General features: G+C 42.0%; 84 pseudogenes; all 84 read right to left on the reverse strand.

Annotated features, from left to right (window-relative positions):
* Positions 1-45: 45 nt before the first annotated feature.
* Positions 46-164, reverse strand: LOC142679436 (5S ribosomal RNA; annotated as a pseudogene).
* Positions 165-231: 67 nt separating this feature from the next.
* Positions 232-350, reverse strand: LOC142679449 (5S ribosomal RNA; annotated as a pseudogene).
* A 67-nt stretch (positions 351-417) lies between these two features.
* LOC142678359 (5S ribosomal RNA) lies at positions 418-536 on the reverse strand (annotated as a pseudogene).
* Positions 537-603: 67 nt separating this feature from the next.
* LOC142679089 (5S ribosomal RNA) lies at positions 604-722 on the reverse strand (annotated as a pseudogene).
* A 67-nt stretch (positions 723-789) lies between these two features.
* On the reverse strand, positions 790-908 carry LOC142679285 (5S ribosomal RNA; annotated as a pseudogene).
* A 67-nt stretch (positions 909-975) lies between these two features.
* On the reverse strand, positions 976-1,094 carry LOC142678985 (5S ribosomal RNA; annotated as a pseudogene).
* A 67-nt stretch (positions 1,095-1,161) lies between these two features.
* Positions 1,162-1,280, reverse strand: LOC142679944 (5S ribosomal RNA; annotated as a pseudogene).
* A 67-nt stretch (positions 1,281-1,347) lies between these two features.
* LOC142677744 (5S ribosomal RNA) lies at positions 1,348-1,466 on the reverse strand (annotated as a pseudogene).
* A 67-nt stretch (positions 1,467-1,533) lies between these two features.
* Positions 1,534-1,652, reverse strand: LOC142679780 (5S ribosomal RNA; annotated as a pseudogene).
* Positions 1,653-1,719: 67 nt separating this feature from the next.
* Positions 1,720-1,838, reverse strand: LOC142679461 (5S ribosomal RNA; annotated as a pseudogene).
* Positions 1,839-1,905: 67 nt separating this feature from the next.
* Positions 1,906-2,024, reverse strand: LOC142679761 (5S ribosomal RNA; annotated as a pseudogene).
* A 253-nt stretch (positions 2,025-2,277) lies between these two features.
* On the reverse strand, positions 2,278-2,396 carry LOC142679815 (5S ribosomal RNA; annotated as a pseudogene).
* Positions 2,397-2,463: 67 nt separating this feature from the next.
* LOC142678095 (5S ribosomal RNA) lies at positions 2,464-2,582 on the reverse strand (annotated as a pseudogene).
* Positions 2,583-2,649: 67 nt separating this feature from the next.
* Positions 2,650-2,768, reverse strand: LOC142679860 (5S ribosomal RNA; annotated as a pseudogene).
* Positions 2,769-2,835: 67 nt separating this feature from the next.
* LOC142678367 (5S ribosomal RNA) lies at positions 2,836-2,954 on the reverse strand (annotated as a pseudogene).
* Positions 2,955-3,021: 67 nt separating this feature from the next.
* On the reverse strand, positions 3,022-3,140 carry LOC142678616 (5S ribosomal RNA; annotated as a pseudogene).
* A 67-nt stretch (positions 3,141-3,207) lies between these two features.
* LOC142678268 (5S ribosomal RNA) lies at positions 3,208-3,326 on the reverse strand (annotated as a pseudogene).
* Positions 3,327-3,393: 67 nt separating this feature from the next.
* Positions 3,394-3,512, reverse strand: LOC142678511 (5S ribosomal RNA; annotated as a pseudogene).
* A 67-nt stretch (positions 3,513-3,579) lies between these two features.
* LOC142679816 (5S ribosomal RNA) lies at positions 3,580-3,698 on the reverse strand (annotated as a pseudogene).
* A 67-nt stretch (positions 3,699-3,765) lies between these two features.
* On the reverse strand, positions 3,766-3,884 carry LOC142679273 (5S ribosomal RNA; annotated as a pseudogene).
* Positions 3,885-3,951: 67 nt separating this feature from the next.
* LOC142677708 (5S ribosomal RNA) lies at positions 3,952-4,070 on the reverse strand (annotated as a pseudogene).
* A 67-nt stretch (positions 4,071-4,137) lies between these two features.
* On the reverse strand, positions 4,138-4,256 carry LOC142679945 (5S ribosomal RNA; annotated as a pseudogene).
* A 67-nt stretch (positions 4,257-4,323) lies between these two features.
* Positions 4,324-4,442, reverse strand: LOC142678074 (5S ribosomal RNA; annotated as a pseudogene).
* Positions 4,443-4,509: 67 nt separating this feature from the next.
* On the reverse strand, positions 4,510-4,628 carry LOC142679378 (5S ribosomal RNA; annotated as a pseudogene).
* A 67-nt stretch (positions 4,629-4,695) lies between these two features.
* Positions 4,696-4,814, reverse strand: LOC142678790 (5S ribosomal RNA; annotated as a pseudogene).
* Positions 4,815-4,881: 67 nt separating this feature from the next.
* LOC142679473 (5S ribosomal RNA) lies at positions 4,882-5,000 on the reverse strand (annotated as a pseudogene).
* Positions 5,001-5,252: 252 nt separating this feature from the next.
* LOC142679485 (5S ribosomal RNA) lies at positions 5,253-5,371 on the reverse strand (annotated as a pseudogene).
* A 67-nt stretch (positions 5,372-5,438) lies between these two features.
* Positions 5,439-5,557, reverse strand: LOC142679770 (5S ribosomal RNA; annotated as a pseudogene).
* Positions 5,558-5,624: 67 nt separating this feature from the next.
* LOC142679227 (5S ribosomal RNA) lies at positions 5,625-5,743 on the reverse strand (annotated as a pseudogene).
* A 67-nt stretch (positions 5,744-5,810) lies between these two features.
* On the reverse strand, positions 5,811-5,929 carry LOC142678105 (5S ribosomal RNA; annotated as a pseudogene).
* Positions 5,930-5,994: 65 nt separating this feature from the next.
* Positions 5,995-6,113, reverse strand: LOC142678644 (5S ribosomal RNA; annotated as a pseudogene).
* Positions 6,114-6,180: 67 nt separating this feature from the next.
* On the reverse strand, positions 6,181-6,299 carry LOC142678369 (5S ribosomal RNA; annotated as a pseudogene).
* A 67-nt stretch (positions 6,300-6,366) lies between these two features.
* On the reverse strand, positions 6,367-6,485 carry LOC142678625 (5S ribosomal RNA; annotated as a pseudogene).
* A 67-nt stretch (positions 6,486-6,552) lies between these two features.
* LOC142678274 (5S ribosomal RNA) lies at positions 6,553-6,671 on the reverse strand (annotated as a pseudogene).
* Positions 6,672-6,738: 67 nt separating this feature from the next.
* On the reverse strand, positions 6,739-6,857 carry LOC142678892 (5S ribosomal RNA; annotated as a pseudogene).
* Positions 6,858-6,924: 67 nt separating this feature from the next.
* LOC142678336 (5S ribosomal RNA) lies at positions 6,925-7,043 on the reverse strand (annotated as a pseudogene).
* Positions 7,044-7,110: 67 nt separating this feature from the next.
* LOC142677977 (5S ribosomal RNA) lies at positions 7,111-7,229 on the reverse strand (annotated as a pseudogene).
* A 67-nt stretch (positions 7,230-7,296) lies between these two features.
* On the reverse strand, positions 7,297-7,415 carry LOC142678585 (5S ribosomal RNA; annotated as a pseudogene).
* A 67-nt stretch (positions 7,416-7,482) lies between these two features.
* LOC142679499 (5S ribosomal RNA) lies at positions 7,483-7,601 on the reverse strand (annotated as a pseudogene).
* A 67-nt stretch (positions 7,602-7,668) lies between these two features.
* Positions 7,669-7,787, reverse strand: LOC142677965 (5S ribosomal RNA; annotated as a pseudogene).
* Positions 7,788-7,854: 67 nt separating this feature from the next.
* LOC142679511 (5S ribosomal RNA) lies at positions 7,855-7,973 on the reverse strand (annotated as a pseudogene).
* Positions 7,974-8,226: 253 nt separating this feature from the next.
* Positions 8,227-8,345, reverse strand: LOC142678337 (5S ribosomal RNA; annotated as a pseudogene).
* A 67-nt stretch (positions 8,346-8,412) lies between these two features.
* On the reverse strand, positions 8,413-8,531 carry LOC142677978 (5S ribosomal RNA; annotated as a pseudogene).
* Positions 8,532-8,598: 67 nt separating this feature from the next.
* On the reverse strand, positions 8,599-8,717 carry LOC142678586 (5S ribosomal RNA; annotated as a pseudogene).
* Positions 8,718-8,784: 67 nt separating this feature from the next.
* LOC142679523 (5S ribosomal RNA) lies at positions 8,785-8,903 on the reverse strand (annotated as a pseudogene).
* A 67-nt stretch (positions 8,904-8,970) lies between these two features.
* On the reverse strand, positions 8,971-9,089 carry LOC142677966 (5S ribosomal RNA; annotated as a pseudogene).
* A 67-nt stretch (positions 9,090-9,156) lies between these two features.
* On the reverse strand, positions 9,157-9,275 carry LOC142678791 (5S ribosomal RNA; annotated as a pseudogene).
* Positions 9,276-9,342: 67 nt separating this feature from the next.
* On the reverse strand, positions 9,343-9,461 carry LOC142680003 (5S ribosomal RNA; annotated as a pseudogene).
* Positions 9,462-9,528: 67 nt separating this feature from the next.
* Positions 9,529-9,647, reverse strand: LOC142679782 (5S ribosomal RNA; annotated as a pseudogene).
* Positions 9,648-9,714: 67 nt separating this feature from the next.
* Positions 9,715-9,833, reverse strand: LOC142679087 (5S ribosomal RNA; annotated as a pseudogene).
* A 67-nt stretch (positions 9,834-9,900) lies between these two features.
* On the reverse strand, positions 9,901-10,019 carry LOC142678338 (5S ribosomal RNA; annotated as a pseudogene).
* A 67-nt stretch (positions 10,020-10,086) lies between these two features.
* On the reverse strand, positions 10,087-10,205 carry LOC142678107 (5S ribosomal RNA; annotated as a pseudogene).
* Positions 10,206-10,458: 253 nt separating this feature from the next.
* LOC142678989 (5S ribosomal RNA) lies at positions 10,459-10,577 on the reverse strand (annotated as a pseudogene).
* A 67-nt stretch (positions 10,578-10,644) lies between these two features.
* LOC142679946 (5S ribosomal RNA) lies at positions 10,645-10,763 on the reverse strand (annotated as a pseudogene).
* Positions 10,764-10,830: 67 nt separating this feature from the next.
* On the reverse strand, positions 10,831-10,949 carry LOC142679535 (5S ribosomal RNA; annotated as a pseudogene).
* A 67-nt stretch (positions 10,950-11,016) lies between these two features.
* On the reverse strand, positions 11,017-11,135 carry LOC142678680 (5S ribosomal RNA; annotated as a pseudogene).
* A 67-nt stretch (positions 11,136-11,202) lies between these two features.
* On the reverse strand, positions 11,203-11,321 carry LOC142679827 (5S ribosomal RNA; annotated as a pseudogene).
* Positions 11,322-11,574: 253 nt separating this feature from the next.
* Positions 11,575-11,693, reverse strand: LOC142679163 (5S ribosomal RNA; annotated as a pseudogene).
* Positions 11,694-11,760: 67 nt separating this feature from the next.
* On the reverse strand, positions 11,761-11,879 carry LOC142679547 (5S ribosomal RNA; annotated as a pseudogene).
* A 67-nt stretch (positions 11,880-11,946) lies between these two features.
* LOC142679947 (5S ribosomal RNA) lies at positions 11,947-12,065 on the reverse strand (annotated as a pseudogene).
* Positions 12,066-12,132: 67 nt separating this feature from the next.
* Positions 12,133-12,251, reverse strand: LOC142677702 (5S ribosomal RNA; annotated as a pseudogene).
* A 67-nt stretch (positions 12,252-12,318) lies between these two features.
* On the reverse strand, positions 12,319-12,437 carry LOC142678965 (5S ribosomal RNA; annotated as a pseudogene).
* A 67-nt stretch (positions 12,438-12,504) lies between these two features.
* LOC142678019 (5S ribosomal RNA) lies at positions 12,505-12,623 on the reverse strand (annotated as a pseudogene).
* A 67-nt stretch (positions 12,624-12,690) lies between these two features.
* Positions 12,691-12,809, reverse strand: LOC142678225 (5S ribosomal RNA; annotated as a pseudogene).
* Positions 12,810-12,876: 67 nt separating this feature from the next.
* LOC142678046 (5S ribosomal RNA) lies at positions 12,877-12,995 on the reverse strand (annotated as a pseudogene).
* A 67-nt stretch (positions 12,996-13,062) lies between these two features.
* On the reverse strand, positions 13,063-13,181 carry LOC142679559 (5S ribosomal RNA; annotated as a pseudogene).
* A 67-nt stretch (positions 13,182-13,248) lies between these two features.
* Positions 13,249-13,367, reverse strand: LOC142678265 (5S ribosomal RNA; annotated as a pseudogene).
* A 67-nt stretch (positions 13,368-13,434) lies between these two features.
* On the reverse strand, positions 13,435-13,553 carry LOC142679281 (5S ribosomal RNA; annotated as a pseudogene).
* A 439-nt stretch (positions 13,554-13,992) lies between these two features.
* On the reverse strand, positions 13,993-14,111 carry LOC142679571 (5S ribosomal RNA; annotated as a pseudogene).
* A 67-nt stretch (positions 14,112-14,178) lies between these two features.
* On the reverse strand, positions 14,179-14,297 carry LOC142678871 (5S ribosomal RNA; annotated as a pseudogene).
* A 67-nt stretch (positions 14,298-14,364) lies between these two features.
* LOC142677803 (5S ribosomal RNA) lies at positions 14,365-14,483 on the reverse strand (annotated as a pseudogene).
* Positions 14,484-14,550: 67 nt separating this feature from the next.
* Positions 14,551-14,669, reverse strand: LOC142678808 (5S ribosomal RNA; annotated as a pseudogene).
* A 67-nt stretch (positions 14,670-14,736) lies between these two features.
* On the reverse strand, positions 14,737-14,855 carry LOC142678814 (5S ribosomal RNA; annotated as a pseudogene).
* Positions 14,856-14,922: 67 nt separating this feature from the next.
* Positions 14,923-15,041, reverse strand: LOC142678904 (5S ribosomal RNA; annotated as a pseudogene).
* A 67-nt stretch (positions 15,042-15,108) lies between these two features.
* On the reverse strand, positions 15,109-15,227 carry LOC142678956 (5S ribosomal RNA; annotated as a pseudogene).
* Positions 15,228-15,294: 67 nt separating this feature from the next.
* LOC142678286 (5S ribosomal RNA) lies at positions 15,295-15,413 on the reverse strand (annotated as a pseudogene).
* A 67-nt stretch (positions 15,414-15,480) lies between these two features.
* Positions 15,481-15,599, reverse strand: LOC142679917 (5S ribosomal RNA; annotated as a pseudogene).
* A 67-nt stretch (positions 15,600-15,666) lies between these two features.
* On the reverse strand, positions 15,667-15,785 carry LOC142678298 (5S ribosomal RNA; annotated as a pseudogene).
* A 253-nt stretch (positions 15,786-16,038) lies between these two features.
* LOC142679002 (5S ribosomal RNA) lies at positions 16,039-16,157 on the reverse strand (annotated as a pseudogene).
* A 67-nt stretch (positions 16,158-16,224) lies between these two features.
* On the reverse strand, positions 16,225-16,343 carry LOC142679948 (5S ribosomal RNA; annotated as a pseudogene).
* Positions 16,344-16,410: 67 nt separating this feature from the next.
* On the reverse strand, positions 16,411-16,529 carry LOC142678563 (5S ribosomal RNA; annotated as a pseudogene).
* Positions 16,530-16,596: 67 nt separating this feature from the next.
* Positions 16,597-16,715, reverse strand: LOC142678021 (5S ribosomal RNA; annotated as a pseudogene).
* Positions 16,716-16,782: 67 nt separating this feature from the next.
* On the reverse strand, positions 16,783-16,901 carry LOC142679950 (5S ribosomal RNA; annotated as a pseudogene).
* A 252-nt stretch (positions 16,902-17,153) lies between these two features.
* On the reverse strand, positions 17,154-17,272 carry LOC142677800 (5S ribosomal RNA; annotated as a pseudogene).
* Positions 17,273-17,390: the final 118 nt, after the last annotated feature.

The following is a 17,390-nucleotide window of genomic DNA, read 5'->3' on the forward strand; positions in this document are numbered from 1 at the left end:
CCTTTTTAATCGATTGTGAAACAAAATCTAAACGACATCATAAAAAGTCAACCGCACCACGGATTCCCAGACAGTCTCCCACACTGGTACTAGCGAGGCCTTAAGCTGTGTAACTTCTGCGATCTGACGAGAGCAGGCACATTCAGCTTAGAATGGCCATTGACATGAAATGCTTTAATCCATAGTCCTTTTTAATCGATTGTGAAACAAAATCTAAACGACATAATAAAAAGTCAACCGCACCACGGATTCCCAGACAGTCTCCCACACTGGTACTAGCGAGGCCTTAAGCTGTGTAACTTCTGCGATCTGACGAGAGCAGGCACATTCAGCTTAGAATGGCCATTGACATTAAATGCTTTAATCCATAGTCCTTTTTAATCGATTGTGAAACAAAATCTAAACGACATAATAAAAAGGCAACCGCACCACGGATTCCCAGACAGTCTCCCACACTGGTACAAGCGAGGCCTTAAGCTGTGTAACTTCTGCGATCTGACGAGAGCAGGCACATTCAGCTTAGAATGGCCATTGACATTAAATGCTTTAATCCATAGTCCTTTTTAATTGATTGTGAAACAAAATCTAAACGACATAATAAAAAGTCAACCGCACCACGGATTCCAAGACAGTCTCCCACACTGGTACTAGCAAGGCCTTAAGCTGTGTAACTTCTGCAATCTGACGAGAGCAGGGACATTCAGCTTAGAATGGCCATTGACATTAAATGCTTTAATCCATAGTCCTTTTTAATCGATTGTGAAACAAAATCTAAACGACATAATAAAAATTCAACCGCTCTACGGATTCCCAGACAGTCTCCCACACTGGTACTAGCGAGGCCTTAAGCTGTGTAACTTCTGCGATCTGACGAGAGCAGGCACATTCAGCTTAGAATGGCCATTGACGTTAAATGCTTTAATCCATAGTCCTTTTTAATCGATTGTGAAACAAAATCTAAACGACATAATAAAAACTCAACCGCACCACGGATTCCCAGACAGTCTCCCACACTGGTACTAGCGAGGCCTTAAGCTGTGTAACTTCTGCGATCTGACTAGAGCAGGCACATTCAGCTTAGAATGGCCATTGACATTAAAAGCCTTAATCCATAGTCCTATATAATCTATTGTGAAACAAAATCTAAACGACATAATAAAAAGTCAACCGCACCACGGATTCCCAGACAGTCTCCCACACTGGTACTAGCGAGGCCTTAAGCTGTGTAACTTCTGCGATCTGACGAGAGCAGGGACATTCAGCTTAGAATGGCCATTGACAGTAAATGCTTTAATCCATAGTCCTTTTTAATCGATTGTGAAACAAAATCTAAACGACATAATAAAAATTCAACCGCACCACGGATTCCCAGACAGTCTCCCACACTGGTACTAGCGAGGCCTTAAGCTGTGTAACTTCTGCGTTCTGACGAGAGCAGGCACATTCAGCTTAGAATGGCCATTGACTTTAAATGCTTTAATCCATAGTCCTATTTAATCTATTGTGAAACAAAATCTAAACGACATAATAAAAAGTCAACCGCACCACGGATTCCCAGACAGTCTCCCACACTGGTACTAGCGAGGCCTTAAGCTATGTAACTTCTGCGTTCTGATGAGAGCAGGCACATTCAGCTTAGAATGGCCATTGACGTTAAATGCTTTAATCCATAGTCCTATTTAATCTATTGTGAAACAAAATCTAAACGACATAATAAAAAGTCAACCGCACCACGGATTCCCAGACAGTCTCCCACACTGGTACTAGCGAGGCCTTAAGCTGTGTAACTTCTGCGATCTGACGAGAGCAGGCACATTCAGCTTAGAATGGCCATTGACATTAAATGCTTTAATCCATAGTCCTTTTTAATCGATTGTGAAACAAAATCTAAACGACATAATAAAAAGTTAACCGCACCACGGATTCCCAGACAGTCTCCCACACTGGTACTAGCGAGGCCTTAAGCTGTGTAACTTCTGCGATCTGACGAGAGCAGGCACATTCAGCTTAGAATGGCCATTAACATTAAATGCTTTAATCCATAGTCCTTTTTAATCGATTGTGAAACAAAATCTAAACGACATAATAAAAATTCAACCGCACAACGGATTCCCAGACAGTCTCCCACACTGGTACTAGCGAGGCCTTAAGCGGTGTAACTTCTGCGATCTGACGAGAGCAGGCACATTCAGCTTAGAATGGCCATTGACATTAAAAGCCTTAATCCATAGTCCTATTTAATCTATTGTGAAACAAAATCTAAACAAGATAATAAAAAGTCAACCGCACCACGCATTCCCAGACAGTCTCCCACACTGGTACTAGCGAGGCCTTAAGCTGTGTAACTTCTGCGATCTGACGAGAGCAGGCACATTCAGCTTAGAATGGCCATTGACATTAAATGCTTTAATCCATAGTCCTTTTTAATCGATTGTGAAACAAAATCTAAACGACATAATAAAAAGTCAACCGCACCACGGATTCCCAGACAGTCTCCCACACTGGTACTAGCGAGGCCTTAAGCTGTGTAACTTCTGTGATCTGACGAGAGCAGGCACATTCAGCTTAGAATGGCCATTGACATGAAATTCTTTAATCCATAGTCCTTTTTAATCGATTGTGAAACAAAATCTAAACGACATAATAAAAAGTCAACCGCACCACGGATTCCCAGACAGTCTCCCACACTGGTACTAGCGAGGCCTTAACCTGTGTAACTTCTGCGATCTGACGAGAGCAGGTACATTCAGCTTAGAATGGCCATTGACATTAAATGCTTTAATCCATAGTCCTTTTTAATTGATTGTGAAACAAAATCTAAACGACATCATAAAAAGTCAACCGCACCACGGATTCCCAGACAGTCTCCCACACTGGTACTAGCGAGGCCTTAAGTTGTGTATCTTCTGCGTTCGGACGAGAGCAGGCACATTCAGCTTAGAATGGCCATTGACGTTAAATGCTTTAATCCATAGTCCTATTTAATCTATTGTGAAACAAAATCTAAACGACATAATAAAAAGTAAACCGCACCACGGATTCCCAGACAGTCTCCCACACTGGTACTAGCGAGGCCTTAAGCTGTGTAATTTCTGCAATCTGACGAGAGCAGGCACATTCAGCTTAGAATGGCCATTGACATTAAATGCTTTAATCCATAGTCCTATTTAATCTATTGTGAAACAAAATCTAAACGACATAATAGAAAGTCAACCGCACCACGGATTCCCAGACAGTCTCCCACACTGGAACTAGCGAGGCCTTAAGCTGTGTAACTTCTGCGATCTGACGAGAGCAGGCACATTCAGCTTAGAATGGCCATTGACGTTAAATGCTTTAATCCATAGTCCTATTTAATCTATTGTGAAACAAAATCTAAACGACATCATAAAAAGTCAACCGCACCACGGATTCCCAGACAGTCTCCCACACTGGTACTAGCGAGGCCTTAAGCTGTGTATCTTCTGCGTTCGGACGAGCGCAGGCACATTCAGCTTAGAATGGCCATTGACGTTAAATGCTTTAATCCATAGTCCTATTTAATCTATTGTGAAACAAAATCTAAACGACATAATAAAAAGTCAACCGCACCACGCATTCCCAGACAGTCTCCCACACTGGTACTAGCGAGGCCTTAAGCTGTGTAACTTCTGCGATCTGACGAGAGCAGGCACATTCAGCTTAGAATGGCCATTGACATTAAATGCTTTAATCCATAGTCCTTTTTAATCGATTGTGAAACAAAATCTAAACGACATAATAAAAATTCAACCGCACCACGGATTCCCAGACAGTCTCCCACACTGGTACTAGCGAGGCGTTAAGCTGTGTAACTTCTGCGATCTAACGAGAGCAGGCACATTCAGCTTAGAATGGCCATTGACATTAAATGCTTTAATCCATAGTCCTTTTTAATCGATTGTGAAACAAAATCTAAACGACATAATAAAAAGTCAACCGCACCACGGATTCCCAGACAGTCTCCCACACTGGTACTAGCGAGGCCTTAAGCTGTGTAACTTCTGCGATCTGACGAGAGCAAGCACATTCAGCTTAGAATGGCCATTGACATTAAAAGCCTTAATCCATAGTCCTATTTAATCTATTGTGAAACAAAATCTAAACAACATAATAAAAAGTCAACCGCACCACGGATTCCCAGACAGTCTCCCACACTGGTACTAGCGAGGCCTTAAGCTGTGTAACTTCTGCGATCTGACGAGAGCAGGGACATTCAGCTTAGAATGGCCATTGACGTTAAATGCTTTAATCCATAGTCCTATTTAATCTATTGTGAAACAAAATCTAAACGACATAATAAAAAGTCAACCACACCACAGATTCCCAGACAGTCTCCCACACTGGTACTAGCGAGGCCTTAAGCTGTGTAACTTCTGCGATCTGACGAGAGCAGGCACATTCAGCTTAGAATGGCCATTGACGTTAAATGCTTTAATCCATAGTCCTATTTAATCTATTGTGAAACAAAATCTAAACGACATAATAAAAAGTCAACCGCACCACGGATTCCCAGACAGTCTCCCACACTGGTACTAGCGAGGCCTTAAGCTGTGTAACTTCTGCGTTCGGACGAGAGCAGGCACATTCAGCTTAGAATGGCCATTGACGTTAAATGCTTTAATCCATAGTCCTATTTAATCTATTGTGAAACAAAATCTAAACGACATAATAAAAAGTCAACCGCACCACGGATTCCCAGACAGTCTCCCACACTGGTACTAGCGAGGCGTTAAGCTGTGTAACTTCTGCGATCTAACGAGAGCAGGCACATTCAGCTTAGAATGGCCATTGACTTTAAATGCTTTAATCCATAGTCCTTTTTAATCGATTGTGAAACAAAATCTAAACGACATAATAAAAAGTCAACCGCACCACGGATTCCCAGACAGTCTCCCACACTGGTACTAGCGAGGCCTTAAGCTGTGTAACTTCTGCGATCTGACGAGAGCAGGCACATTCAGCTTAGAATGGCCATTGACATTAAAAGCCTTAATCCATAGTCCTATTTAATCTATTGTGAAACAAAATCTAAACAACATAATAAAAAGTCAACCGCACCACGGATTCCCAGACAGTCTCCCACACTGGTATTAGCAGGACTTAAGCTATGTAACTTCTGCGTTCTGACGAGAAGAGGCACATTCAGCTTAGAATGGCCATTGACGTTAAATGCTTTAATCCATAGTCCTTTTTAATCGATTGTGAAACAAAATCTAAACGACATAATAAAAAGTCAACCGCACCACGGATTCCCAGACAGTCTCCCACACTGGTACTAGCGAGGCCTTAAGCTGTGTAACTTCTGCGATCTGACGAGAGCAGGCACATTCAGCTTAGAATGGCCATTGACATTAAATGCTTTAATCCATAGTCCTTTTTAATCGATTGTGAAACAAAATCTAAACGACATAATAAAAATTCAACAGCACCACGAATTCCCAGACAGTCTCCCACACTGGTACTTGCGAGGCCTTAAGCTGCGTAACTTCTGCGATCTGACGAGAGCAGGCACATTCAGCTTAGAATGGCCATTGACATTAAAAGCCTTAATCCATAGTCCTATTTAATCTATTGTGAAACAAAACCTAAACAACATAATAAAAAGTCAACCGCACCACGCATTCCTAGACAGTCTCCCACACTCGTACCAGCGAGGCCTTAAGCTGTGTAACTTCTGCGATCTGACGAGAGCAGGGACATTCAGCTTAGAATGGCCATTGACATTAAAGGCTTTAATCCATAGTCCTTTTTAATCGATTGTGAAACAAAATCTAAACAACATAATAAAAACTCAACCGCACCACAGATTCCCAGACAGTCTCCCACACTGGTACTAGCGAGGCCTTAAGCTGTGTAACTTCTGCGTTCGGACGAGAGCAGGCACATTCAGCTTAGAATGGCCATTGACGTTAAATGCTTTAATCCATAGTTCTATTTAATCTATTGTGAAACAATCTAAACGACATAATAAAAAGTTAACCGCACCACGGATTCCCAGACAGTCTCCCACACTGGTACTAGCGAGGCCTTAAGCTGTGTAACTTCTGCGATCTGACGAGAGCAGGCACATTCAGCTTGGAATGGCCATTGACATTAAATGCTTTAATCCATAGTCCTTTTTAATCTATTGTGAAACAAAATCTAAACGACATAATAAAAAGTCAACCGCACCACGGATTCCCAGACAGTCTCCCACACTGGTACTAGCGAGGCGTTAAGCTGTGTAACTTCTGCGTTCTGACGAGAGCAGGCACATTCAGCTTAGAATGGCCATTGACGTTAAATGCTTTAATCCATAGTCCTTTTTAATCGATTGTGAAACAAAATCTAAACGACATAATAAAAAGACAACCGCACCACGGATTCCCAGACAGTCTCCCACACTGGTACTAGCGAGGCCTTAAGCTGTGTAACTTCTGCGATCTGACGAGAGCAGGCACATTCAGCTTCGAATGGCCATTGACATTAAATGCTTTAATCCATAGTCCTTTTTAATCGATTGTGAAACAAAATCTAAACGACATAATAAAAATTCAACTGCACCACGAATTCCCAGACAGTCTCCCACACTGGTACTTGCGAGGCCTTAAGCTGTGTAACTTCTGCGATCTGACGAGAGCAGGCACATTCAGCTTAGAATGGCCATTGACGTTAAATGCTTTAATCCATAGTCCTATTTAATCTATTGTGAAACAAAATCTAAACAACATAATAAAAAGTCAACCGCACCACGGATTCCCAGACAGTCACCCACACTGGTACTAGCGAGGCGTTAAGCTGTGTAACTTCTGCGATCTAAAGAGAGCAGGCACATTCAGCTTAGAATGGCCATTGACATTAAAAGCCTTAATCCATAGTCCTATTTAATCTATTGTGAAACAAAACCTAAACAACATAATAAAAAGTCAACCGCACCACGCATTCCCAGACAGTCTCCCACACTGGTACCAGCGAGGCCTTAAGCTGTGTAACTTCTGCGATCTGACGAGAGCAGGGACATTCAGCTTAGAATGGCCATTGACATTAAAGGTTTTAATCCATAGTCCTTTTTAATCGATTGTGAAACAAAATCTAAACGACATAATAAAAACTCAACCGCACCACAGATTCCCAGACAGTCTCCCACACTGGTACTAGCGAGGCCTTAAGCTGTGTAATTTCTGCGTTCGGACGAGAGCAGGCACATTCAGCTTAGAATGGCCATTGACGTTAAATGCTTTAATCCATAGTCCTATTTAATCTATTGTGAAACAAAATCTAAACGACACAATAAAAAGTCAACCGCACCACGGATTCCCAGACAGTCTCCCACACTGGTACTAGCGAGGCCTTAAGCTGTGTAATTTTTGCAATCTGACGAGAGCAGGCACATTCAGCTTAGAATGGCCATTGACATTAAATGCTTTAATCCATAGTCCTATTTAATCTATTGTGAAACAAAATCTAAACGACATAATAGAAAGTCAACCGCACCACGGATTCCCAGACAGTCTCCCACACTGGTACTAGCGAGGCCTTAAGCTGTGTAACTTCTGCGATCTGACGAGAGCAGGCACATTCAGCTTAGAATGGCCATTGACGTTAAATGCTTTAATCCATAGTCCTATTTAATCTATTGTGAAACAAAATCTAAACGACATCATAAAAAGACAACCGCACCACGGATTCCCAGACAGTCTCCCACACTGGTACTAGCGAGGCCTTAAGCTGTGTATCTTCTGCGTTCGGACGAGAGCAGGCACATTCAGCTTAGAATGGCCATTGACGTTAAATGCTTTAATCCATAGTCCTATTTAATCTATTGTGAAACAAAATCTAAACGACATAATAAAAAGTCAACCGCACCACGGATTCCCAGACAGTCTCCCACACTGGTACTAGCGAGGCCTTAAGCTGTGTAACTTCTGCGATCTGACGAGAGCAGGCACATTCAGCTTAGAATGGCCATTGACATTAAATGCTTTAATCCATAGTCCTTTTTAATCGATTGTGAAACAAAATCTAAACGACATAATAAAAATTCAACTGCACCACGGATTCCCAGACAGTCTCCCACACTGGTACTAGCGAGGCGTTAAGCTGTGTAACTTCTGCGATCTAAAGAGAGCAGGCACATTCAGCTTAGAATGGCCATTGACATTAAAAGCCTTAATCCATAGTCCTATTTAATCTATTGTGAAACAAAACCTAAACAACATAATAAAAAGTCAACCGCACCACGCATTCCCAGACAGTCTCCCACACTGGTACCAGCGAGGCCTTAAGCTGTGTAACTTCTGCGATCTGACGAGAGCAGGGACATTCAGCTTAGAATGGCCATTGACATTAAAGGCTTTAATCCATAGTCCTTTTTAATCGATTGTGAAACAAAATCTAAACGACATAATAAAAACTCAACCGCACCACAGATTCCCAGACAGTCTCCCACACTGGTACTAGCGAGGCCTTAAGCTGTGTAATTTCTGCGTTCGGACGAGAGCAGGCACATTCAGCTTAGAATGGCCATTGACGTTAAATGCTTTAATCCATAGTCCTATTTAATCTATTGTGAAACAAAATCTAAACGACACAATAAAAAGTCAACCGCACCACGGATTCCCAGACAGTCTCCCACACTGGTACTAGCGAGGCCTTAAGCTGTGTAATTTTTGCAATCTGACGAGAGCAGGCACATTCAGCTTAGAATGGCCATTGACATTAAATGCTTTAATCCATAGTCCTATTTAATCTATTGTGAAACAAAATCTAAACGACATAATAGAAAGTCAACCGCACCACGGATTCCCAGACAGTCTCCCACACTGGTACTAGCGAGGCCTTAAGCTGTGTAACTTCTGCGATCTGACGAGAGCAGGCACATTCAGCTTAGAATGGCCATTGACGTTAAATGCTTTAATCCATAGTCCTATTTAATCTATTGTGAAACAAAATCTAAACGACATCATAAAAAGACAACCGCACCACGGATTCCCAGACAGTCTCCCACACTGGTACTAGCGAGGCCTTAAGCTGTGTATCTTCTGCGTTCGGACGAGAGCAGGCACATTCAGCTTAGAATGGCCATTGACGTTAAATGCTTTAATCCATAGTCCTATTTAATCTATTGTGAAACAAAATCTAAACGACATAATAAAAAGTCAACCGCACCACGGATTCCCAGACAGTCTCCCACACTGGTACTAGCGAGGCGTTAAGCTGTGTAACTTCTGCGATCTAACGAGAGCAGGCACATTCAGCTTAGAATGGCCATTGACTTTAAATGCTTTAATCCATAGTCCTTTTTAATCGATTGTGAAACAAAATCTAAACGACATAATAAAAAGTCAACCGCACCACGGATTCCCAGACAGTCTCCCACACTGGTACTAGCGAGGCCTTTAGCTGTGTAACTTCTGCGATCTGACGAGAGCAGGCACATTCAGCTTAGAATGGCCATTGACATTAAATGCTTTAATCCATAGTCCTTTTTAATCGATTGTGAAACAAAATCTAAACGACATAATAAAAATTCAACAGCACCACGAATTCCCAGACAGTCTCCCACACTGGTACTTGCGAGGCCTTAAGCTGCGTAACTTCTGCGATCTGACGAGAGCAGGCACATTCAGCTTAGAATGGCCATTGACGTTAAATGCTTTAATCCATAGTCCTATTTAATCTATTGTGAAACAAAATCTAAACAACATAATAAAAAGTCAACCGCACCACGGATTCCCAGACAGTCACCCACACTGATACTAGCGAGGCGTTAAGCTGTGTAACTTCTGCGATCTAACGAGAGCAGGCACATTCAGCTTAGAATGGCCATTGACATTAAAAGCCTTAATCCATAGTCCTATTTAATCTATTGTGAAACAAAACCTAAACAACATAATAAAAAGTCAACCGCACCACGCATTCCCAGACAGTCTCCCACACTGGTACCAGCGAGGCCTTAAGCTGTGTAACTTCTGCGATCTGACGAGAGCAGGGACATTCAGCTTAGAATGGCCATTGACATTAAAGGCTTTAATCCATAGTCCTTTTTAATCGATTGTGAAACAAAATCTAAACGACATAATAAAAACTCAACCGCACCACAGATTCCCAGACAGTCTCCCACACTGGTACTAGCGAGGCCTTAAGCTGTGTAACTTCTGCGTTCGGACGAGAGCAGGCACATTCAGCTTAGAATGGCCATTGACGTTAAATGCTTTAATCCATAGTCCTTTTTAATCTATTGTGAAACTAAATCTTAACGACATAATAAAAAGTCAACCACACCACGGATTCCCAGACAGTCTCCCACACTGGTACTAGTGAGGCGTTAAGCTGTGTAACTTCTGCGATCTAACGAGAGCAGGCACATTCAGCTTAGAATTGCCATTGACATTAAATGCTTTAATCCATAGTCCTTTTTAATCGATTGTGAAACAAAATCTAAACGACATAATAAAAAGTCAACCGCACCACGGATTCCCAGACAGTCTCCCACACTGGTACTAGCGAGGCCTTAAGCTGTGTATCTTCTGCGATCTGACGAGAGCAGGGACATTCAGCTTAGAATGTCCATTGACATTAAATGCTTTAATCCATAGTCCTTTTTAATCGATTGTGAAACAAAATCTAAACGACATAATAAAAAGTCAACCGCACCACGGATTCCCAGACAGTCTCCCACACTGGTACTAGCGAGGCCTTAAGCTGTGTAACTTCTGCGATCTGACGAGAGCAGGGACATTCAGCTTAGAATGGCCATTGACATTAAATGCTTTAATCCATAGTCTTTTTTAATCGATTGTGAAACAAAATCTAAACGACATAATAAAAAGTCAACCGCACCACGGATTCCCAGACAGTCTCCCACACTGGTACTAGCGAGGCCTTAAGCTGTGTAACTTCTGCGATCTGACGAGAGCAGGCACATTCAGCTTAGAATGGCCATTGACATTAAATGCTTTAATCCATAGTCCTTTTTAATCGATTGTGAAACAAAATCTAAACGACATAATAATAAGTCAACCACACCACGCATTCCCAGACAGTCTCCCACACTGGTACTAGCAAGGCCTTAAGCTGTGTAACTTCTGCGATCTGACGAGAGCAGGCACATTCAGCTTAGAATGGCCATTAACATTAAATGCTTTAATCCATAGTCCTTTTTAATCGATTGTGAAACAAAATCTAAACGACATAATAAAAAGTCAACCGCACCACGGATTCCCAGACAGTCTCCCACACTGGTACTAGCGAGGCCTTAAGCTGTGTAATTTCTGCGATCTGACGAGAGCAGGGACATTCAGCTTAGAATGGCCATTGACATTAAATGCTTTAATCCATAGTCCTTTTTAATCGATTGTGAAACAAAATCTAAACGACATAATAAAAATTCAACCACACCACGGATTCCCAGACAGTCTCCCACACTGGTACTAGCGAGGCGTTAAGCTGTGTAACTTCTGTGATCTAACGAGAGCAGGCACATTCAGCTTAGAATGGCCATTGACATTAAATGCTTTAATCCATAGTCCTTTTTAATCGATTGTGAAACAAAATCTAAACGCCATAATAAAAAGTCAACCGCACCACGGATTCCCAGACAGTCTCCCACACTGGTACTAGCGAGGCCTTAAGCTGTGTAACTTCTGCGATCTGACGAAAGGAGGCACATTCAGCTTAGAATGGCCATTGACATTAAATGCTTTAATCCATAGTCCTTTTTAATCGATTGTGAAACAAAATCTAAACGACATAATAATAAGTCAACCGCACCACGGATTCCCAGACAGTCTCCCACACTGGTACTAGCGAGGCCTTAAGCTGTGTAACTTCTGCGATCTGACGAGAGCAGGCACATTCAGCTTAGAATGGCCATTGACATTAGATGCTTTAATCCATAGTCCTTTTTAATCGATTGTGAAACAAAATCTAAACGACATAATAAAAAGTCAACCGCACCACGGATTCCCAGACAGTCTCCCACACTGGTACTAGCGAGGCCTTAAGCTGTGTAACTTCTGCGATCTGACGAGAGCAGGGACATTCAGCTTAGAATGGCCATTGACATTAAAAGCCTTAATCCATAGTCCTATTTAATCTATTGTGAAACTAAATCTTAAAGACATAATAAAAAGTCAACCACACCACGGATTCCCAGACAGTCTCCCACACTGGTACTAGCGAGGCCTTAAGCTGTGTAACTTCTGCGATCTGACGAGAGCAGGCACATTCAGCTTAGAATGGCCATTGACAAAAAATGCTTTAATCCATAGTCCTTTTTAATCGATTGTGAAACAAAATCTAAACGACATAATAAAAAGTCAACCGCACCACGGATTCCCAGACAGTCTCCCACAGTGGTACTAGCGAGGCCTTAATCTGTGTAACTTCTGCGATCTGACGAGAGCAGGGACATTCAGCTTAGAATGGCCATTGATATTAAATGCTTTAATCCATAGTCCTTTTTAATCGATTGTGAAACAAAATCTAAACGACATAATAAAAATTCAACCGCACCACGGATTCCCAGACAGTCTCCCACACTGGTACTAGCGAGGCCTTAAGCTGTGTAACTTCTGCGATCTGACGAGAGCAGGCACATTCAGCTTAGAATGGCCATTGACATTAAATGCTTTAATCCATAGTCCTTTTTAATCGATTGTGAAACAAAATCTAAACGACATAATAAAAAGTCAACCGCACCACGGATTCCCAGACAGTCTCCCACACTGGTACTAGCGAGGCCTTAAGCTGTGTATCTTCTGCGATCTGACGAGAGCAGGGACATTCAGCTTAGAATGGCCATTGACAATAAATGCTTTAATCCATAGTCCTTTTTAATCGATTGTGAAACAAAATCTAAACGACATAATAAAAAGTCAACCGCACCACGGATTCCCAGACAGTCTCCCACACTGGTACTAGCGAGGCCTTAAGCTGTGTAACTTCTGCGTTCTGACGAGAGCAGGGACATTCAGCTTAGAATGGCCATTGACATTAAATGCTTTAATCCATAGTCCTTTTTAATCGATTGTGAAACAAAATCTAAACGACATAATAAAAAGTCAACCGCACCACGGATTCCCAGACAGTCTCCCACACTGGTACTAGCGAGGCCTTAAGCTGTGTAACTTCTGCGATCTGACGAGAGCAGGCACATTCAGCTTAGAATGGCCATTGACATTAAATGCTTTAATCCATAGTCCTTTTTAATCGATTGTGAAACAAAATCTAAACGACATAATAATAAGTCAACCGCACCACGCATTCCCAGACAGTCTCCCACACTGGTACTAGCAAGGCCTTAAGCTGTGTAACTTCTGCGATCTGACGAGAGCAGGCACATTCAGCTTAGAATGGCCATTAACATTAAATGCTTTAATCCATAGTCCTTTTTAATCGATTGTGAAACAAAATCTAAACGACATAATAAAAAGTCAACCGCACCACGGATTCCCAGACAGTCTCCCACACTGGTACTAGCGAGGCATTAAGCTGTGTAACTTCTGCGATCTGACGAGAGCAGTGACATTCAGCTTAGAATGGCCATTGACATTAAATGCTTTAATCCATAGTCCTTTTTAATCGATTGTGAAACAAAATCTAAACGACATAATAAAAATTCAACCACACCACGGATTCCCAGACAGTCTCCCACACTGGTACTAGCGAGGCGTTAAGCTGTGTAACTTCTGTGATCTAACGAGAGCAGGCACATTCAGCTTAGAATGGCCATTGACATTAAATGCTTTAATCCATAGTCCTTTTTAATCGATTGTGAAACAAAATCTAAACGCCATAATAAAAAGTCAACCGCACAACGGATTCCCAGACAGTCTCCCACACTGGTACTAGCGAGGCCTTAAGCTGTGTAACTTCTGCGATCTGACGAAAGGAGGCACATTCAGCTTAGAATGGCCATTGATATTAAATGCTTTAATCCATAGTCCTTTTTAATCGATTGTGAAACAAAATCTAAACGACATAATAATAAGTCAACCGCACCACGGATTCCCAGACAGTCTCCCACACTGGTACTAGCGAGGCCTTAAGCTGTGTAACTTCTGCGATCTGACGAGAGCAGGCACATTCAGCTTAGAATGGCCATTGACATCAAATGCTTTAATCCATAGTCCTTTTTAATCGATTGTGAAACAAAATCTAAACGACATAATAAAAATTCAACCACACCACGGATTCCCAGACAGTCTCCCACACTGGTACTAGCGAGGCCTTAAGCTGTGTAACTTCTGCGATCTGACGAGAGCAGGCACATTCAGCTTAGAATTGCCATTGACGTTACATGCTTTAATCCATAGTCCTATTTAATCTATTGTGAAACAAAATCTAAACGACATAATAAAAAGTCAACCGCACCACGGATTCCCAGACAGTCTCCCACACTGGTACTAGCGAGGCCTTAAGCTGTGTAACTTCTGCGACCTGACGAGAGCAGGCACATTCAGCTTAGAATGGCCATTGACATTAAAAGCCTTAATCCATAGTCTTATTTAATCTATTGTGAAACAATATCTAAACGACATAATAAATAGTCAACCGCACCACTGATTCTCAGACAGTCTCCCACACTGGTACTAGAGAGGCCTTAAGCTGTGTAACTTCTGCGATCTGACGAGGGCAGGCACATTCAGCTTAGAATGGCCATTGACATTAAGTGCTTTAATCCATAGTCCTTTTTAATCGATTGTGAAACAAAATCTAAACGACATAATAAAAAGTCAACCGCACCACGGATTCCCAGACAGTCTCCCACACTGGTACTAGCGAGGCCTTAAGCTGTGTAACTTCTGCGATCTGACGACAGCAGGCACATTCAGCTTAGAATGGCCATTGACATTAAATGCTTTAATCCATAGTCCTTTTTAATCGATTGTGAAACAAAATCTAAACGACATAATAAAAAGTCAACCGCACCACGGATTCCCAGACAGTCTCCCACACTGGTACTAGCGAGTCCTTAAGCTGTGTAACTTCTGCGATCTGACGAGAGCAGGGACATTCAGCTTAGAATGGTGATTGACATTAAATGCTTTAATCCATAGTCCTTTTTAATCCATTGTGAAACAAAATCTAAACGACATAATAAAAAGTCAACCGCACCACGGATTCCCAGACAGTCTCCCACACTGGTACTAGAGAGTCCTTAAGCTGTGTAACTTCTGCGATCTGACGAGAGCAGGCACATTCAGCTTAGAATGGCCATTGACATTAAGTGCTTTAATCCATAGTCCTTTTTAATCGATTGTGAAACAAAATCTAAACGACATAATAAAAAGTCAACCGCACCACGGATTCCCAGACAGTCTCCCACACTGGTACTAGCGAGGGCTTAAGCTGTGTAACTTCTGCGATCTGACGAGAGCAGGCACATTCAGCTTAGAATGGCCATTGACATTAAATGCTTTAATCCATAGTCCTATTTAATCTATTGTGAAACAAAATCTAAACAACATAGTAAAAAGTCAACCGCACCACGGATTCCCAGACAGTCTCCCACACTGGTACTAGCGAGGCCTTAAGCTGTGTAACTTCTGCGTTCTGACGAGAGCAGGCACATTCAGCTTAGAATGGCCATTGACGTTAAATGCTTTAATCCATAGTCCTATTTAATCTATTGTGAAACAAAATCTAAACGACATAATAAAAAGTCAACCGCACCACGGATTCCCAGACAGTCTCCCACACTGGTACTAGCGAGGCCTTAAGCTGTGTAACTTCTGCGATCTGAGGAGAGCAGGCAAATTCAGCTTAGAATGGCCATTGACATTAAATGCTTTAATCCATAGTCCTTTTTAATCGATTGTGAAACAAAATCTAAACGACATAATAAAAAGTCTACCGCACCACGGATTCCCAGACACTCTCCCACACTGGTACTAGCGAGGGCTTAAGCTGTGTAACTTCTGCGATTTAACGAGAGCAGGCACATTCAGCTTAGAATTGCCATTGACATTAAATGCTTTAATCCATAATCCTTTTTAATCGATTGTGAAACAAAATCTAAACAACATAATAAAAAGTCTACCGCACCACGGATTCCCAGACAGTCTCCCACACTGGTACTAGCGAGGCGTTAAGCTGTGTAACTTCTGCGATCTAACGAGAGCAGGCACATTCAGCTTAGAATGGCCATTGACATTAAATGCTTTAATCCATAGTCCTTTTTAATCGATTGTGAAACAAAATCTAAACGACATAATAAAAAGTCAACCGCACCACGGATTCCCAGACAGTCTCCCACACTGGTACTAGCGAGGCCTTAAGCTGTGTAACTTCTGCGATCTGACGAGAGCAGGGACATTCAGCTTAGAATGGCCATTGACATTAAATGCTTTAATCCATAGTCCTTTTTAATCGATTGTGAAACAAAATCTAAACGACATAATAAAAATGCAACCGCACCACGGATTCCCAGACAGTCTCCCACACTGGTACTAGCGAGGCCTTAAGCTGTGTAACTTCTGCGATCTGACGAGAGCAGGCACATTCAGCTTAGAATGGCCATTGACATTAAAAGTTTTAATCCATAGTCCTATTTAATCTATTGTGAAACAAAATCTAAACAACATAATAAAAATTCAACCGCACCACGGATTCCCAGACAGTCTCCCACACTGGTACTAGCGAGGCCTTAAGCTGTGTAACTTCTGCGATCTGACGAGAGCAGGCACATTCAGCTTAGAATGGCCATTGACATTAAATGCTTTAATCCATAGTCCTCTTTAATCGATTGTGAAACAAAATCTAAACGACATAATAAAAAGTCAACCGCACCACGGATTCCCAGACAGTCTCCCACACTGGTACTAGCGAGGCCTTAAGCTGTGTAACTTCTGCGATCTGACGAGAGCAGGGACATTCAGCTTAGAATGGCCATTGACATTAAATATTTTAATCCATAGTCCTTTTTAATCGATTGTGAAACAAAATCTAAACGACATATAAAAATTCAACCACACCACGGATTCCCAGACAGTCTCCCACACTGGTACTAGTGAGGCGTTAAGCTGTGTAACTTCTGCGATTTAACGAGAGCAGGCACATTCAGCTTAGAATGGCCATTGACATTAGATGCTTTAATCCATAGTCCTTTTTAATCGATTGTGAAACAAAATCTAAACGACATAATAAAAAGTCAACCGCACCACGGATTCCCAGACAGTCTCCCACACTGGTACTAACGAGGCCTTAAGCTGTGTAACTTCTGCGATCTGACGAGAGCAGGCACATTCAGCTCAGAATGGCCATTGACGTTAAATGCTTTAATCCATAGTCCTATTTAATCTATTGTGAAACAAAATCTAAACGACATAATAAAAAGTCAACCGCACTACGGATTCCCAGACAGTCTCCCACACTGGTACTAGCAA

Source organism: Rhinoderma darwinii, assembly GCF_050947455.1.
Source record: "Rhinoderma darwinii isolate aRhiDar2 chromosome 2 unlocalized genomic scaffold, aRhiDar2.hap1 SUPER_2_unloc_55, whole genome shotgun sequence".
In the NCBI taxonomy this organism is placed as follows: Eukaryota; Metazoa; Chordata; class Amphibia; order Anura; family Rhinodermatidae; genus Rhinoderma; species Rhinoderma darwinii.